The sequence below is a fragment of the Stylophora pistillata genome, chromosome 2, assembly GCF_964205215.1.
Source record: "Stylophora pistillata chromosome 2, jaStyPist1.2, whole genome shotgun sequence".
Lineage (NCBI taxonomy): Eukaryota > Metazoa > Cnidaria > Anthozoa > Scleractinia > Pocilloporidae > Stylophora > Stylophora pistillata.
In genome coordinates this window covers 4237967-4254700 of record NC_142520.1, presented here as the reverse complement: position 1 = coordinate 4254700, position 16734 = coordinate 4237967, and the positions used below count along the sequence as shown (strand labels likewise).

At 38.9% G+C, this 16734-nt stretch overlaps 2 pseudogenes across 1 annotated transcript in view; both read right to left on the bottom strand.

Annotated features, from left to right (window-relative positions):
• Nucleotides 1–15728, bottom strand: part of LOC111345773 (uncharacterized) — a 20306-nt pseudogene extending 4578 nt beyond the window's left edge. Inside the window, exons 1-16 of the transcript XR_015997280.1 lie at nucleotides 15532–15728; nucleotides 15151–15254; nucleotides 8116–8370; nucleotides 7488–7652; nucleotides 7140–7250; nucleotides 6739–6864; nucleotides 6536–6632; nucleotides 6000–6218; nucleotides 5280–5656; nucleotides 4800–4967; nucleotides 4442–4552; nucleotides 3994–4110; nucleotides 3551–3641; nucleotides 2879–3253; nucleotides 2431–2553; nucleotides 757–854 (exon numbers count right to left, since the gene is read on the bottom strand). The product of XR_015997280.1 is annotated as an uncharacterized LOC111345773 (transcript). The remainder of the gene's footprint in view (nucleotides 1–756; nucleotides 855–2430; nucleotides 2554–2878; nucleotides 3254–3550; nucleotides 3642–3993; nucleotides 4111–4441; nucleotides 4553–4799; nucleotides 4968–5279; nucleotides 5657–5999; nucleotides 6219–6535; nucleotides 6633–6738; nucleotides 6865–7139; nucleotides 7251–7487; nucleotides 7653–8115; nucleotides 8371–15150; nucleotides 15255–15531) is intronic.
• LOC111345772 (tomoregulin-2-like) lies at nucleotides 10356–11926 on the bottom strand (annotated as a pseudogene).
• Nucleotides 15729–16734: the final 1006 nt, after the last annotated feature.

Below are 16734 nucleotides of genomic sequence, written 5' to 3'. Positions count from 1 at the left end.
TTCGGTAACGTTTGAAATTTTCTTACGAAGCCGTAAGACGTAGTTTTCACTCACGTTACAAATTACTTTAATGTAACTGAAGAATTTTTCGTAAAATAGTGGGCACAACGAAACAAGAAAATCTGGCGACATTAATGTTGCGTGAGTAAGTGCACGCTATGATACTGTCACTAGCGTACGTTTTCCAATTTGAGGCAATTCACTACAATTGTCGTCTTTCCCCATTTTAAACCACTTACAAGGAAACGGAAGGCAAAGGAGTGAAAGGCCTACGAGTACTTATTACTATCAATTTTAGGGGATTGTTTTAATTCATACCGTAACGTAATAGCCCTCTCGTGTATTAGATCGGCGCTGTCCATCGAGTTTTCGCAAGAATTGGTCCAGATTACATATAAGGAGTCACATAATTCAGCATTGCATTGGGACCCGGATTGAGGAGAATTGTTAAATTTAGTACTACGCTTTGCAGTCACCAAAACAACCAGTTTTTCGCAAGAATTGGTCCAGATTACATATAAGGAGTCACATAATTCAATTTCAACGGTGTGACCGTGCAGTGAGCTTGTCTCTCTTATTATTTGGAGTTCTCGAGTTTGGGCTGCGCTCTGACCACTTTCTGGATTTGAAAAATTTCTGAACTCAACCATTGGATCATGCTTATCAACAACCAGTTGGTTTGCCTCATGCTGATTGCAACTTCCAAACATGTGACATTTGAGTACATTCACTTTGACGCCCATGAAAATTACTAACCATTACAAGTTTTCCCATTTCCCGAGTATCCAGCTTTGCACGTGCAGGTATAGGACCCAATGCACAGCTGTGAGAGTTTGACGAGCACTCATCTATATCTAGGAGGAAAGTATAAAAGTCATCAATATACATAACCAAGCCCTTGTGGGAAACAGAAAGATATCAGGTCAGAGATCTGATAACTACAGGGTAAATAGAGAACGATATATAGGCGTGTACAAAAATGGAATTTTTTCTTCTCGTGTTTGACGGAGTTCATAGCAAGAAGAGTTTTTGAAGCTAGATCTCAGGTTTTATGGTACGAGGCCGTATCTTTAAAGATTATAGGGAGTTTAAGCAAATCACTACGGCTGGCGCTGCTACGGCTATCGTGGTTGACGAGGCTTGGGGAGAGTACGTCGCCGTAGCCCGCCAAAATTCAACCTTACGCAACGCGAACTACAAACCTAGTACGGCTGAGAAGTGTAAAACCAATAAATTAAGCGTCTTCGCGGTAGTTTATTGCACGTCTAAAAACTCAAAATGACTTCGTTGAAAGGGACGAAGGATTCCAACGTTTGGAAAAAAAAATTGTAAGCGATCCTGTGCACAGTGAATGAATGAATTAAAATATTTGAGCTTACGTGTTGTAAAATTGCCAGTTTGGAGCTTATAAACACCAAAGCAAAGTTTCAACACGGTCCCTCATAATCCTCGTCATTCTTTGGCTTCAAATATTTGAATTTCAAGTAGTCTTTGAGGTTTGAAAAGGAAAAGTTAGACTTTCTACCTACGCATTTCACTTTGCGTTCGCTGCGTTCTCCATGTGCACACAGCTTCGATCCTTCGACAAACCCGGCGGCAAAAATAAAGGCAGATTCACTCGGTAAGGGACAGCAAGCTTGATAAATATTCCCGATAAGCTATTTTTAAAGATGTTAAGTGTATTTCAATAGTTAAAATTGCTCAGGAGAATGTATAAAGCGAAGAAAGAAGCGAGATAAGTTCACGTACCACAGACTACGCCGAAACCTTCCCACTCGCGTAGAAGGATTTCCCGCTACGGCTGGATGGGAACCCCTGACATGCGCAATGACTCGTTTCTGGACAATTTCACTTCCGGTAGCCGTAGCAACGCCAGCCGTAGTGATTTGCTTAAACTCCCTTATGAGTAAGATGGTACCGTGACATGTTAGAAAAAAAAACACATTTTTCTTTAGGTAGTTTCTTTAACATTATTTATTTAGCTGCGCCTAATTAACTCAGACAGGGAAACCATTACAGCTTAGCCAATTAGAGTGGATGCCGCGTTAACAATAAAAAGGCTAGACTCCCCCCCAATTGCCAGTAAACGGGCCAGACCATATCACAGTGGGTTCTTTAACGTCCCCTGCCTGACCAAACTAACTAATTAATAAAACAAGGAGACAGGACCTACAGTTTATTCGCCCTTATCCGAGAAGACTAGAATGTCTATCTATTTTTTTATATTATAGAAAGGAAGCACATTCTCATTAGTTATTTTAAGACCTTGAGTGTCGGTCCGGCCGGGGCTCGAGCCCTCGACCCACTCAACAGTCCGGCGCTCTAACCCATTGAGCTAACCGGGAGGAGTTAGTGTCGAGATTTGCCAGGAAGGTTACAAGTTAGAACTCTTAGTTTGAATCTTGCGGCCTAGAAGCTCGTTCATTTTACCTATGCATGATTTTCCACCTCCAGAATGCCCAGCCTTACAAGTACATGTGTACGAACCCACGGTATTCTTGCATTCTGCATTATCGTCACAGCTGTGGGTGCTTGTCCTGCATTCGTTAAAGTCTACGATAATCAAAGAAAATAAAGTACCTTTATTCTTTTGTTCGATGCTGAAAAAAAAAATATCATACTGAAAAATGTAAAAATAATGTGGCTGTCAAAAGGAGAGACCTTTGCCTAACATGAATTGGATATCATTGTATTGGCGAATTTGTGTAAAATCTCAATTAACTTTCATTATTGGAACAAAATGATTCTAGCTTAACGGCAATGCGTTGTTAAACAAAGATATTAACCTCCTTACTAATGCTGTTATTAAACGTTGCACTATAATAGCACCTCGATGGTTTTTATCAATTAATGATTAACGAACCAGCAATTCAAATACCTGTAAAACAAGTAAAATTGAAGCAATTCTTGCATGGCACGTCATTCCAAGCGTACCTATGTTTCGCACCAAGAGTGTGTACACAGTCTTGGTTGCTCCAGTCATTTGGTTGTTGTGGAGCCCAGAACCTAAACCTGCTTATTTCCTTATTTGTCCAAACGAATGTTCCTTCCACGCTCCGATCGTTCAGTCCAATCCAGGATCTCTCTCCGTTATGTCGATGCTGAACGTATACATTTTCTTTCTGGTTGTGGACAGTCACCAACTGTGAGCCCATTGCAGAGCAGTTAGACTCAGCAGTAAGCCATGATGCACATGCAGGGCTTGCGAAGTAGCAGTATCCGTCGAAGTAACTCCACCCTGGTTCGCATATATCTACGTGAAAAAACAGATTAAAAATCAAAGTCAACACGCGTTTAGCGGTGTAATCGTGGGAAAATGTAAGCTGCTACCAATTAGTTGACTTTAGTCCACGTCTGTTTGCCAAAAACGGTAGTACAAGTTTTCATGGCAAATAACAGGGCAAAGAAAAAGGCAAAACAAAACGAAACAAAAGAAAAATTTCTTTCAAAGCCCAAATATTTTTCTTAACTACTTAATTTATTTTTAGATAAAATATTATCTGGTGTGATGAAACATCCCTCAGTACCCTAGACCCAATTGCATACTCGCCTGAGAGAACAGTGTATGACACTGAAAGTGGGTCATACTTTGCCTCGTACAACTCATTTACACAAACTCTGAATCCTGTCGCATTGATGTACTAGGAAAAAAAAAATAATGACAATGATAACGTAAAAAATTAGGCACATTGAATTCAGTAAAATATGGTAAGAGATAAAATGTAGAAAAAATGAGAGAAAAATATCCATTGCATGTAGCAAAGCTAAAGACTGAAAAAAAATGTATAACATAAAAAAAAAAAACAAAAAAACAAAAAAAGCCAAGAGTGCAAAGAACGGCAACTTGAAAGGAAGGATCAATAACATCTGCTGAAACTCAGCAGTAGCTGAAAGCTTAGATAGCAGATTTCCCGGGACAAAAGGATAGAGGAAAAAAGGAGAAAAAAGTTTCATTTTAAGATCTCGAGTGGTCGCAAAAATAAGTAGATGTACCTCAACCCAAGCTGTTATTCCATTACGTATGGACTGCAAATTTCCACCACTGGTTGAATGATTTGTGGAGACGAACACATTTGGGGTGCTGTTGTACGTCTGAGTAAAGGATACATCCTATGTAAAAAGAAAATCGAGTGCGTTTAAAAATTAACGTCGCGAAGGAGGGAGAACTTAAATCCTGTTCGACGATAACAAACTAACACAAAACACATAGCCTAAAACAACTTGATCGAGACCGGGTTCTTCAAAGCTGGGTTAAGATAAAACAGGATTAGTGTAAAATCTGATTTTATATCTAAAGTATTTCAAAGAAAACTCACTACAATTATTTTAGATTCCTTGATACAAGTTTATTTCTAATTAAGAGGTATCGTTGTCACTAAGATTTTTAGAGGTAAAAAATGATGCACTGAAATTGGAAGAGCTCTGTTTAATGCACTTTTACCTTGCAATAGGCACCGTTGTGATCAACAGATGGCGACTGAGAATTAGCAAAATAAATTGAATTGTGTTCAGAGAAAAGAGGCTTGTGCAGAACTGAGAATGCCAACCAATTCTGGACATATGAAAAAAGAAATAATACTAATTCGTCATTACTACATAGTATGAATAAGCATGAAGCATTAATGATTTATTTTTGTCTCTGAAAAGTAAGATCCCTCGCTAAAACGTAGCGTTATAGGGGAACCTATAATCTATAAAGAAAAAGACTAACAAAAAAGAGAAACAACAACAACAACAAACAAATCAATGATGTACTTCTGTGGAGATAATAACTGAAAGTAAGTGGACTTTGTACTTACAACATGAACATCTTCGTGAGATCCTGCATAATCCTGAAGTTCCCTTAAGCAGACTTTGAATGAGGATTGCGTGATATCTTCAACCCAAACACTTGCAGCGTCACGTCTCAAGCCAGCATGATGATGGGCAGCCGTTACGAATACGGATGGCATCACAGAAAACTTTCCCTTTTAAAAGGTAATGCATGTTAGCTTCTAAAACTCTGAAGTTACACCACTTCATCTCCTTATTTCAATCTCACACCTCGAATATAATACCGGAATATAATACCGGAAAGGAAATAAAGCTAGTCACGTACAAAGACCTCCAATATATAGTTTGTTATAAACAAACATTTTGGTATAAATAAAAAACCTTTTGAGGATATTTAATGACTGATAATGCTAGTTCGTTACTTTGAACTGACCACAGCTTCAATTTGTAAAGACACTTTTCTTCGCTTTCAAACAATTTGCAACGAGACAGCTTATTCTACTAACGGAGGGAAAACTGACAGATTTACAAGTCGTTCCAGTCCACCATTGAGATAACCGCACTTCATCAGCAACTCCACCCACAGGTGCCCCCTGGTAAGCCATCCAATCAACTGTCACATTAGCGTTCGAGAGTCTTTCGTTGTAACCAGCTGCCATCACACATGCGGTGAATCTATCGTAATTGACATTTTCAACCCAGGACACGGCGGCATCGTGTACGTAGGACTTGTCACTGGTGTCAATACGATTGACTGTGATCTGAGCTTCGAGGGCCTTATCAGGATAGAACACAAACGGCCTGAGGCGAATGACTTCGCCATGAGAATATCCAAGCGATGGGATGTGCGGCATGTGACGACGACCGCGTTGAAAAGGAAATCCTAGAAAAATAAATCAAGACCATTTGGCTACGAATAATATTCTGTCTTCTACTTTAAAGTTGTAATGGAACTCTCAACCATTTATAGTACCAAGATCTTAGCAACCCGAAAGTGTATCGTCCATAAGGCCGTTATCATTTAAGAACGTATTACTGATATCTTCTGGGATCAAATCTTGAAATATTTTTTTTCTGAAAACTCCATTTTGTACTCTTTCAATTGACATAAAGTAATCTACATTCCTGTAGGCACCTGCTGAGATATAAAATAAAACAATTAATGCGGTCAATTTTGTCTGTTTTTTAATTGGATGATAAAGAGTTTTAACCCAAATGTAACTAACCTTCACAGCTACCAGGGTGTTGTACAGTGTAGTTAAGTCGAAGAACACACATCTCCTGCCGAAACAGACACTCGTTATCGTATGTTGAGCCGTTTGATGAGCAGATAGGTTCTTGGTATGATGGACAGCTCTCCACAGAAACGCATCTAGCATCATAAGGCCCAAATGCTTTGCACAGACAGTGATAATGGCAAACGACGTCAATACAAGGTTCCAAGTCTGCGAGAAAATCATGGAAACGTGAAAGAAGATGTCCGGCAAGTTAACTAGCTTGCCATCCTAGAAAATTTATTTGCAACTCCCATCTCACATTTCAAATGCTCAAAGAAAGTCGCTAATTCAGAGAAAAGACTTCCAACAGTTGTATCCAAAAACAGGATGACAAAACCCTAAGTTAAAAATTACAACAACACTCTACGAAATTGCATTTTGACTGACGAACTGCAACGTTGTACAAGTATGTCGTTTTTCAGAAACAATGAAAATTTAGCCTTTCTCAGATTGGAACAAAAATAATCATGAATTTCTTTGCTCACCTCCAGTCACCATGTAATCCATGGTGATGACATCCTTATTGTTGGAATCGCTGTTAAATGTTTTGATACAAATCTGAGCTTCAGTTTTAGATGTGTGCTAAATGAAAGCAAAAATAAGAAGATTTCATTTCAACATAGTAACATAGCTAAGAGTCCCATTATTTCATCGAGGAGCTAAACCAATATTAGAACATATTACTAACCTCCACCCAGGCAGTGACAGCATTGCATTGGGACCCGGATTGAAGAGAATTATTAAATTTAGTACTACGCTTTGCAGTCACCAAAACAACCGGTGGAGCGTAGAAAGGCTCTGTGAAGTTTATATACTGAATTACAGAGAAAAATATAAGTAAATGACGAAGATTTGCTCACTAGTTAGAACAAGTGTGAACAGCAGTAGAACGGCTCTAAGGCAACCCTTTCCTGAGGGAGGGGGGAGGGGGGGTTAAGTATGAGAAATATAAAAGAAGAAAAACAGAATGGGGGAAGAGAAATCGAGGGTACTTAACTTTAAACCGGCTGCAGGTGAAACGCAGACAAAACTTACTAAAAAATGAAGCGATAAAAGAAGGAACAAGAGATTCAAATAAAAATTACCTACTTGACAAAAGGCGTAATTATGCTGCGGAGATGGCGAGTTTGTGCAGCAAATTAACAAACTGCTGATCAAGGTAAAGTTGTCCACGATGATGTTGTTGAAAGCTATCCAATTCTGTCGATCAAATAAAAACTTCCATAGTTACTTTGACAAACAGTATTTAAGCGTTTTTCTGTCGATGATAATTTTTTTTTCAGAATTAAGCGCAACTGAGTTTTTCTCATCTCTTAAATAAAAACAAAAAACAAAAACAAAAATGAGAGGTGGGATTTTTCTTCTCAAAGAAATGTTTCATACTTTAGTCAATAAATTTTCCATGAACAGCACCTTTTAAAACTCGCGATCACTTACTACTTTTAGGTTCGTGTGTGGACCGCCGAAAATCTTCGCTTCCCTCAAGCAAATCTTAAAGCTGTTTACTTTCACTTCCTCGACCCACAAGGCCATGGCATCCTGAGTTCTGTTGATAACACCGTGATTGGCCGTCACGAAAATAGTTGGAGGAGATGGAAAACGCTGAAATATAAGTGGGCAAGTTTTTATCCATTTTAAGGCCTTGCCGATACACTTATTTAATTAAGGATTGAGGGAAATACAATGAACCACATTTAAGCCTTCATTGGAAACAACCCTACCCATGATACTATTAATAATGGTAACAAATTATTAATTATCAATTATGAACTAAAGAGGGTACAGTGAGACTATGGGATAAAAAAAACGGCAAGATATTGGAGATTAAAAAGAAAAGCTCATATCGTTGATAACAAATGTCGAAGGATTAGGTGCAACTTTAGCGTGTTTGAAAAGATTGTCAGACGTGTTATGCTGGGAGTTTAATCAAAGGTTAAGTGTCTTTGTCTTTAAAAGCACGTGTCGGTAAGGTCGGATCCCTTTTCCTAGCACAGACTTTTGCTCTTAATCACATACCCTGTTTATTCATCAGCGCCTATGAGGTGCTAATTAGCTCACATCTAACCTGTTTGAGATCGATCCTCTCACATTCCGTACCAGTTGTCCAAGAGCTCAGCGATTTGGTGCCTATTTGGGATCCAGAAGGTGCGGTCTTGACAGCAATCCAGTCCACTTCCTTAGTACCGTTAGAGCTGTCTCCAAACTCCACCACACAGGCTGTAAATCCACTCTTCGTAACATCTTCAACCCAGACTGCAGCTCCATTTCTAATATTTTGTCTCTTCTCTGTGTGGCCAACGGAGGCAAAGACCTTTACCCGCTGTCCGCTAGAAAAGGATACTGGAAGGAGATCTTCTTACAAGCAAATAGACCTGGTTTGGCAGTGGTGATATTCTCCTTTCCGGCCTTGAAACCGAGAGCTGTTGCGAAATAAATCAAAATCAAAAGCTTTGAAATTATACATCTTGCTCATCGCAGTTACACGAGAATTACGATGTACACGCTATTTTTCGATCAGGTTAAATGTTCCATTCCTTCTCCTTGCGTCCCTCCCCCATTTCTCTTTCTCTTTGTTTACCATTTAACCCAGGTTTTTATTACCACAAACGAGATATTTATATCACATCAGTAATTCAACTTTAGTTATACTGTGGCTTTATAAAGGAAAAACATATCAACATACCTTTACCTGCTGGAGCAACTAAGATAAAAACGATGAAAGCAAAGTGCAAGCCGACTGAACTTTGGCGCTCGCGCGACATCTTGCTCAGAATAAGAAGTGTATTCTACCGGTGTAAAGTATATATTCTCATAAATATCCTTATGTCAATCATCGGTGACTACAATGACTTGTCCATTTCGTGAGGGCAAGTTTAACCAGGGAGGCTAAAGAATGATATTTAACACGTTGTTCGTAGTTGGGGAGAGGGAATTAGGAGGGGAGAGGTGAGGAAGTTGAGAGGGTGAGGGGGAAGCTATCAGCAGCCCTTGCCATTTCATTTAGATCCATCAGTGGGAGTGTCGGTAGTTATTTCACAAATAGAGAAGTCTTGACTGTGCTCTGTTCTGTTGTGAAGGGCACGAAATTGTACGGAAAAACACGAGACATAGTAGAGTATTTCCCTCCACCTCTTAAGTGCTCTAGCCTCTACTTGAGTGGTTTGAGTTTTAAATCAATTGAGTTGTTAGCAGAATCCAGAATACTAAAGCAAGAAAGAGAGGACTTGTTCTTACAAGAAGGAGATGCGTTGAAATATATAAATGCTTAAAATTATGCGAGTTTTTATCGCTTTCCGTGTGCTCCTTTATACTAGTAGACAAGTGGCGACTAGTTTCGCCAATATAAGGGGAATTACATCCCGCACAAGAAAATTGATAAACTACCATGGATTTTAGAGCATTATGATTACGATCTTTAACACTGAACATGTTTTTAATTTTGAAAGAAGTGAAAACTAGTTTGATATTTAGGTCCGATTTTCAAAAGCGCTTAGTGAGTTTTCGAAGTTTCAGGTTCGCTATTTCACAGTAACAGCAGTCAAAATGGAGTTTAAAGTAACGTGTAGTATTGTCATTTGTAGGCTCCACTTTTACCTAACAAGTATTCGGTCACAGATTTATTCTCTTTTGTTGAAGAGCTCAGGAGTTTCGATCTTAACAACAAGTTTCCCATTTCCTTTGATTTCGAAAGTCTTTTTACCAATATTCCGGCTATTTTGAGAGGAGGACCCGTCAAGATACCGCTTGAAAGTTCTTTCAATAATATGCGAAGGAAAAGAAGTACGTTTTAAAGTGTCGGAAAGTTTCTTAAGATCGTTTTGAAGGCCGGAAGAGGTGTTGTTGATTTTGTAGGCTCCACTTTTACCTAACAAGTATTCGGTCACGGATTCATTCTCTTTTGTTGAAGAGCTCAGGAGTTTCGATCTTAACAACAAGTTTCCAATTTCCTTTGATGTCGCAAGTCTTTTTACCAATATTCCGTTAAATGAAACTATCGATATTGCTGTTGATCTTATTTTCAAGCATGACCCTAAACTTTCGATCAAAAAATCCTACCTCAAGAAACTGTTTTCATTCGCTACAGTTGAGACTCATTTTCTTTTTAATGGAAAATTTATAATCAAGTTGATGAGTTCTCCGTTAGCACCCATCCTAGCTAATCTTTATCTTGGTTTCTACAAGGAAACGTGGCTAAATAATTTTAACCATTCGACTAGCCTTCTACTTTATAGGCGTTATGTTGACGACACCCTCTGTGTCTTCCACAATGAACAGGATGCTATGTCATTTTTTGATTACATTAATTCACGGCACCCCAACATAAAATTCACTTTCGAAAAAGAGAATGATGGTAAACTCTGTACAGCAACCAGGGTGCTGTACAGTGTAGTTAGGTCGAAGAACACACATCTCCTGCCGAAACAGACACTCGTTATCATATGTTGAGCCGTTTGATGAGCAGATAGGTTCTTGGTATGATGGACAGCTCTCCACAGAGATGCAACTCGCATCATAAGGTCCCAAATGCTTTGCACAGACAGTGATAATGGCAAACGACGTCAACACAAGGGTCCAAGTCTGCGAGAAAAACGTGGAAACGTGAAAAAAGGTGTCCGACAAGTTAATGAGCTTACCCTCGTAGATAATTCATTTGCAACTCCTATCTCATTTTTCAAATGCTTAAAGAAGGTGGTTAATTTGGAAAAAGGACATCCAACAGCTGCATCCAAAGATAGGAGGACAAAGTCCTAAGTTAAAAATTACAACAACGCTCTACGAAGTTACATTTTGACTGACGAACTACAAAGTTTTACAAGTTAGTCGCTTTTCAGGAACAATGAAAATTTAGCCTTTCTCAAATTGACACAAAAATAATCATGAATTTCTTTGCTCACCTCCAGTCAACATCCGCGATGATGACATCCTTATTGTTGGAATCGCTGTTGAATGTTTTGACACAAATCCGAGCTTTAGTTTTAGATGTGTGCTAAATAAAAACAAAAAAAAGAAGAAACCATTACATTATAGTAACATTGCTAATAGTCCAATTTTTTTCTTTAAGGAACTAAACCAATATTAGAACACATTACTAACCGCCACCCAGGTAGTGATAGCATTGCACTGGGACCCGGATTGAAGAGAATTGTTAATTTTAGTACTACGCTTTGCAGTCACCAAAACAACCGGTGGAGAACAGAAAGGCTCTGTAAGGTTCATAGTCTGTATTATAGAGAAAAAAAATAAGTAACTAACAAAGAGGGCTAAGTATATAAGAAATTTGAATTAAGAGAAACAGAATGGGGGAAGAGAAATCGAGGGCATTTAACTTTAAACCGGCTGCAGGTCAAACGCAGACAGAACTTTTTAAAAAAATGAAGCGATAAAAGAAGGAACAAAATATTCAGATAAAAATGACTTACTTGACAAAGAGCGTAATTACTCTGCGGAGATGGCGAGTTTGTGCTAGAAAATAACAGACTGTTGATCATGGTAAAGTTGTGGACGTTGATGTTGTTGAAAGCTATCCAATTCTGGCGATAAAATAAAAGCTTCCATAGTTACTTTGACAAACATAGAATATTTAAGCGTTTTTCTGTGGATGATAACATTTTTTTTCAGAATTAAGCTCAACCGAATTTCTCTAATCTCTTTCAAAAATAACTAACTAAATAAATAAAAAACTAAAAGGAGAGGTGGGATTTCTCTTCTCCAAGAAAGGTTGCATACTTTTGTCAATAAATTTTCTATGGACAGCACCTTATAAAACTAGCGGTCACTTACCAATTTTAGGTTCTTGTGTGGACCATCGAAAATCTTGGCTTCCCTCAAGCAAATCTTAAATCTGTTTACTTCAAGTCCTCGACCCATAAGGCCATAAGGCATCCTGAAATCTGTTGAGAACAACGTAAAGTATATTCACGGAAAGTACATTCACGAAACTAGTAGGAGGAGATGGAAAACGCTCACATTCACTGGAAAGTACATTCACGAAAATAGTAGGAGGAGATGGAAAACGCTGAAACATAAGTGGAAAAGTTTTTGCCCATTTTAAGGTGTTTCCGATACCCCTCAGACTAAGGAGTGAGGGAAATACAATGAAACACATTTAAACCTTCATTGGAAACAACCCTACCAATGATAGTATTAATAATGGTAACAAATTATTAATTATCAATTATGAACTGCTGTCCGTCAGAGAAAGGATACTGGAAGGAGACCTTCTTACAAGCAAATAGACCTAGTGTGGTAGTGGTCATATTCTCCTTACCGGCCTTGAAACCGAGAGCTGGAAAGTACATACTCTCATAAAAGATCCTTATGTCAATCATCTTTGACTGCGAGGACTTGTCCATTTCGTGAGGGCAATTTTAATCACAGGATGCTAAAGAATGATACTTAACACGTTGTTCGTAGTTGGGGAGGGGGGATTAGGAAGGGAGGGGTGAGGAAGTTGAAGGGGTGAGGGGAAAGCTATCAACAGCCCTTACCATTTCATTTTGATCCATCAGTGGGAGTGTTGGTACATATTTAACAAATACTGAGAGAGGTCTTGACTGTGCCCTGTTCTGTCTTTAAGAGGACGAAAGTGTAGGGAAAAACATGAGACATAGTAGATTATTTCACTCTACCTCTTGAGTGCTCTAGCCGCTACTTGAGTGGAGTTTTTCAGTTTTACTACGAAATCTGAAAGATAAATGTTCAGTCAAATCCGTCCCAATTGTGACTCATAAAAACACACAAGTTTTTTTCACGTGATAGTTGCAAAACAAACTGCTCAAGGCGTGTGCTTTATGAATGAACGACGGCCGAAGTCACAGGAACATGAAGATTGCTCGGAATAACAGCGCAGTATAACTCGACTGCTGTGACTGATATTATCTTTAATTTCACTCGACCCACGGGAAAGAGCATCAGAAAAGTCTCTAAGCTCAGTTTACTCCAAGGGCGGACGATGTAATTTCTGACGCTTGCTTTACTGCGATTACTGGAGATCACCATGGTCAACCAATCAATCAATCCTTTATTTAAACACGTGACACTTAGGAGTACAGAAGTTCTCGTTAAAACGTGCACGTGTATGTACAATTAGAAAGAAAACATAATTTCTGTAAGAATACAGAATAATAAGTAGATCTATTATATAACTATAAATATAGGATCGAAGATCATAGACAATAGCTATCAACAAAAATTAGCAATATTAACAATATTAACAATAACAATATTTACAATCACTACCGCTAAGCCATGTGGGCTTTAAGAGAACGCTTGAATGAAACAATATCTTGAGATTCTCTGAGTTTAGGGGGTAGCGCATTCCAAAGTTTTCTAGCTAAAAATGAAAATGACCGATGTAAAAACTCAAGATTAAAAGGAGGTAAATCTAGCCTTGTACTGAGCCCACGTAAACTATACGGTACATTTCTAAAATTGAATTAAAAAAAATAACTTATATAAGGAGCCCCCTTATCATACAAGCACTTATATAACAAAACTAACGATTGGAATTGCCTACGATTCTCCAAGGACTTATTGTCGGCCAACTTGAGGAGGAAGTCGAATGACACAGAGTTCGAGAAACCTAATATAGTTCTTAATGTAAAGTAATTAGTTGTCTCTATTCTAGCAGTCTCCGCGTTACCTACTCCCAGTAAATGGGGACTAGAGTACTCAAAATGAAGGAGAACATAGGCCTCGTATAAACGAACTAACACGTCCTTAGAAATAAACTTACGTATTCTCCGCAAAGCTGAAGCCTTTGCTCATCCCTTATTCAGCTGTTGCTTTATGTGCTTTAAATGTTAATTTGCTATCTAGGACCACCCCTAGGATTCTGAATGTATCCTTTGTATGGACATTAGAATCATTAAGATGGAATTCATATTGGTATGAAGATGGTGAGCTAGCCACGATCGCAGTCGTTCTAACTAAGCTATGCCAGTTCGGTTATATTTTATTTTTACTCTGGACACGAACATGGACACTTCTACCCTCTTCCCTCCCCCACCCTCCCCCCTTAATCTACCCCACTTCTGAAGTTTAAGAGTCCCCCTCAATATCTTTCACCTCATTTGTTTGAAAGGAGAGGAAATGATGTACGATATTTTCACAAAGCGGGACAAAAGGCAAGCTCCTAATCATTGGTCCTTTTCCACTATATATTATGCGGGATTTGTGCCTCTAAGATAGAAAAACGAGTTTTTGGATTAAAAGGGTTCATGTCATAGCTATTGTTGGACTTACCCAACTGATTTAAAGCGAAGGCTATTGACTCCCTTTCGATTTACGATTTATTCCAATCACGAGATGCTAGATACTTTTACTCCCTCATTTTATCGCATAACGCAGTACTCACAAATCTCTGGTCAGTCTTGTTGATATTCGATTTCCTATGAATCTCGTGTTGTTTCCTGTAGTGCTCGCAGAGTTTCAGGAGTGTTTGCATGTTGCATATTACAAAATCAGTTTTAATCCATAATTCTTTGTTTTATCACTTTTTGGTAAGCTTTGCCCAAGAAACGGCGAGGTCATGATGTTATTCCCTAACAGTCCTCATCTACTTTTCTCAACCTTTTAATTATGTAACAGCAGAGTTTTCGGAATTCCTGATTACTATCAGTAGAATATCGAGGGATTAGATGCAATTTTAGCGTGTTTAAAAATATTATCAAACGTGTTATTATGCGAGTTTAACGAAAGGTTAATTGCCTTTGTTTTCGAAAGCATGCGTCGGCAAGGTTGGATCCCTTTTCCTTACACAGACTTTTGCGCTCAATGTTCATTATTTCACCATATACCCTGTTAATCCTTTAGTGCTTATGAAGCGCTAATTAGCACACATCTAACATGTTTGAAATCGATCCTCTCACATTTTGTACCAGTTGTCCAAGAGCTCAGTGATTTGGTGCCTATTTGGGATCCGGAAGGTGTGGTCTGAACAGAAATCCAGTCCGCATCCTTAGTACTGTTCGAGCTGTCTCCAAACTCCACCACACAGGTTGTGAATCCACTTTTCGTAACATCTTCAACCCAGACTGCAGCTCCATTTCTAGGATTTTGGCTCTTCTCTGTGTGTCCAACGGAGGCAAAGACCTTTTACTTGCTGTCCGCCAGAGAAAGGATACTGGAAGGAGATCTTCTTACAAGCAAACAGACCTGGTGTGGCAGTGGTGATATTCTCCTTACCGGCCTTGAAACCGAGAGCTGTTACGAAATCAATCAAAATGAAAAGTTTGTAAATTATAGATCTTGCTTGTTGCAGCTATACGAGAATTATGATGTACACCCTATTTTGCGATCCGGTTAAATGTTCTACTGCATCAGAATGTTCCATTACTTATCCTAGCGCCCCTCCATCATTTCTCTTTCTCTTTGTTTTCCATTTAACCCACGTTTTTATTACCATAAACGAGTAATCTAACGTCTGTAATTCAATTTTAGCTATACTGTGGCTTTATAAAGGAAAAACATATCAACATACCTTTATTTGCTGGAGCAACTAAGATAAGAACGAAGAAAGCAAAGTGGAAGCCAACTGAAGTTTGGTTCTCCCACGGCATCTTGCTCAGAAGGAGAAGCGTATTTCCCGCTGGAAAGTATATACTCTCATAAAGATTCGTATGTCAATCATCTTTGACTGCAAGGACTTGTCCATTTCGTGAGGGCAAGTTTAATCACGGGATACTAAAGAATAATATTTATCACGTTGATCGTAGTTGGGGAGGGGGGATTAGGAATGGGGGCGAGGAGGTTGAGGGAGTGAGGGGGGAGCTATCAACAACCCTTGCGATTTCATTTTGAATCATCAGTGGGAGTGTTGGTACTTACTTAACAAATAGAGAGGTCTTGACTGTGCTCTGCTCTGTTGTTAAGAGCACGAAAGTGCAGGGAAAAACACGATACGTAGTAGAGTATTTCCCTCCACCTCTTGAGTGCTCTATCCGCTACTTGAGTGGAGTTTTTCAGGTTTAATACGAAATATAAAAGATAAATGTTCAGTCAAATCCGGCCCAATTTTGACTCATAGAAACACATTATTTTTTTTCACGTGATAATTGCAAAACAAACTGCTCAAGGCGTGTGTTTTATGAATGAACGACGGCTTAAGTCACAGGAACGTGATCATGAAGATTGCTCGGGATGACAGCGCCGTATAACTCGACTGCTGTGACTGATGTTATCTTCCAGTCGTCCCATGAGAAAGACTATCAGAAAAGTCTCTAGGCTCAACTCACTCCAAGGGCGGACGATGTAATTTCTGACGCTTGCTTTACTGCGATTACTGGAGATCACCATGGTGAGCTAGCCACGATCACAGCCGCTCTGACTGAGCTATGCCAGTTTGGTTATATTTTGTTTTTTCTCTGGACACGAACATGGATACTTCTACTTCCTCCCCCCCCCCCCTCCACCCTCCCCCTTCATCTACCCCACTTCTTAAGTTTAAAGGCACCCTCAATATCTTTTACCTCATTTGTTTCAAAGGAGATGAAATGATGTGCGATATTTTCATAAAGCGGGATCCTCTTAACGAACAAGAGGCAAGCTCCGAATAATTGGACGTTTTCCATTATATAGTATGTAAGATTTGTGTCTCTATGATAGAAAAAATAATTTTGGGATAAAATAGTTCATACCGTAGCTATTGTTGGACACCCAACTGATTTAAAGCAAAGACTATTAA